General features: G+C 49.7%; 1 protein-coding gene across 2 annotated transcripts in view; it reads left to right on the top strand.

Annotated features, from left to right (window-relative positions):
* armc8 (armadillo repeat containing 8) overlaps positions 1 to 2241 on the top strand; it is a 46964-nt gene that overhangs the window by 41818 nt on the left and 2905 nt on the right. The gene's annotated exons all lie outside the window — the stretch shown is intronic.

Below are 2241 nucleotides of genomic sequence, written 5' to 3'. Positions count from 1 at the left end.
TGAGAAACATAGTCCCTCCAGCGTGTCCTAGGTCTTCCTCTGGGTCTTCTCCCAGTGGGCCGTGCTCGGAACACCTCACCAGGGAGGCATCCTAATCAGATGAAACACCTAAACTGGCTCATCTCTACGTGGAGGAGCAGCGGCTCTACTCTGAGTCCCTCCCGGATGACTGAGCTTCTCACCCTATCTCTAAGGGAGAGCCCAGCCACCCTGCAGAGGAAACTCATGTCAGCCGCTTGTTTCCGCGATCTCGTACTTTCAGTCACTACACAAAGCTCGTGACCATAGATGAGGGTAGGAACTTAGACCGACTGGTAAATCGAGAGCTTTGCCTTCTGGCTCAGCTCCCGCTTCACCACGACAGACCGATACARCMCCCACATCACTGCAGATGCAGCACCAATCTGCCTGTCGATCTCCCGCTCCATTCTTCCCTCATCCGTGAACAAGACCCCGAGATACTTAAACTCCTCCRCTTGAGATAGGACCTCCTTCCCGACCCGGAGAAGGCACCCTACCGGTTTCCGGCTCAAGACCATGGTCTGGGATTTGGAGGCACTTATCCTCATCCCGGCCRCTTCACACTYGGCTGTGAACCGCTCCAGCGAGAGCTGGAGATCACGATCTGATGAAGTCAATAGGACCACATCATCGGCAAAAAGCAGAGATGTGATCCTAAGGCCACCAAAAAGGATCCCCTGAACACCTTGGCTGTGTCTAGAAATTCTGTCCATAAAAGTTATGAACAGAATCGATGACAAAGGGCAACTTGGCGGATTCCAACTCTCACCGGAAACGAGTCCGACTTACTACCGGCAATGCGGACCAAGCTCTGGCACCGGTCATACAGGGACCGGTGCCAGCCCGTATCAATGGGCCTGGTACCCCATACTCCCGGAGTACCCCCCACAGGAGTCTCCGAGGGATACAGTCGAACGCCTTCTCCAAGTCCACAAAACACGTGTAGACTCGTTGGGAGAACTCCCATGCACCCTCCAGGACCCTGCTGAGGGTATAGAGCTGGTCCGCTGTTCCACGACCAGGACGAAAACCACACTGCTCTTCCTGAATCTGAGATTCGACTATCCGACGGACCCTCCTCTCCGAATCCCTGAATAGGCCCTACCAGGGAGGCTCAGAAGTGTGATTCCCRTTTAGTTGGAACATACTCTGCGGTCCCCCTTTTTAAATAGGGGGACCACCACCCCAGTCTGCCAATCCAGGGGAACTGCCCCCGATGTCCACACGATATTGTAGAGTCGCGTCAACCAAAGCAACCCCACAACATTCAGAGCCTTAAGGAACTCCGGGCGAATCTCATCCWCCACCGGTGCCCCGCCATCAAGGAGCTTTTTAACCATCCCGGTGACCTCGGCATCAGAGATTGGAGTGTCCGACCCAGGGTCCTCAGGCTCTGCTTCCTCATTGGAAGAAGTGTTTGTAGGATTGAGGAGGTCTTTGAAGTATTCCGCCCACCGACCCACAATGTCCCGAGTTGAGGTCAGCAGTGCACCATCCCCAACACAAATAGTGTTGGTGGCGAGCCACAGCTCAGGTAATCTGCCTCGACAATGGAGGCACGGAACATGGCCCACTCGGACTCAATGTCCCCCACCTCCCCCGGAACTTGTTCGAAGTTCCCCCGGAGGTGTGAGTTAAAGCTCCATCAGACGGGAGACTCTGACATACGTTCCCTGCAGACCCTCACTAAACGTGAGGGTCTGGGCAGGTGTCTTTTATACTGTTAACGACTTCAAACAGGTGCCATAATACAGGTAATGAGTGGGGGAAAGAGGAGCCTCTTAAAAAAGAAGTTACAGGTCTGTGACAGCCAGAAATCTTGCTTGTTTGTAGGTGACCAAATACTTATTTTCCACCATTATTTGCAAAAAAAATTCTTTAAAAGTCAGACAAAATGATTTTCTCAAAAAATTTTTTTCATATTTTGTCTCTCATAGTTGAGGGGGAGAACTTGCACAATTGGTGACTGACTAAATACTTAATTTTCCACCATTATTTGCAAAAAAAATTCTTTAAAAGTCAGACAAAATGATTTTCTCAAAAATTTTTTCACATTTTGTCTCTCATAGTTGAGGGGGAGAACTTGCACAATTGGTGACTGACTAAATACTTAATTTTCCACCATTATTTGCAAAAAAAATTCTTTAAAAGTCAGACAAAATGATTTTCTCAAAAATTTTTTCACATTTTGTCTCTCATAGTTGAGGGGGAGAACTTGCA

The sequence above is a fragment of the Austrofundulus limnaeus genome, unplaced genomic scaffold (genome assembly GCF_001266775.1).
Source record: "Austrofundulus limnaeus strain Quisiro unplaced genomic scaffold, Austrofundulus_limnaeus-1.0 Scaffold496, whole genome shotgun sequence".
NCBI classification, from domain to species: domain Eukaryota; kingdom Metazoa; phylum Chordata; class Actinopteri; order Cyprinodontiformes; family Rivulidae; genus Austrofundulus; species Austrofundulus limnaeus.
This window is presented reverse-complemented; position numbering and strand designations above follow the sequence as displayed.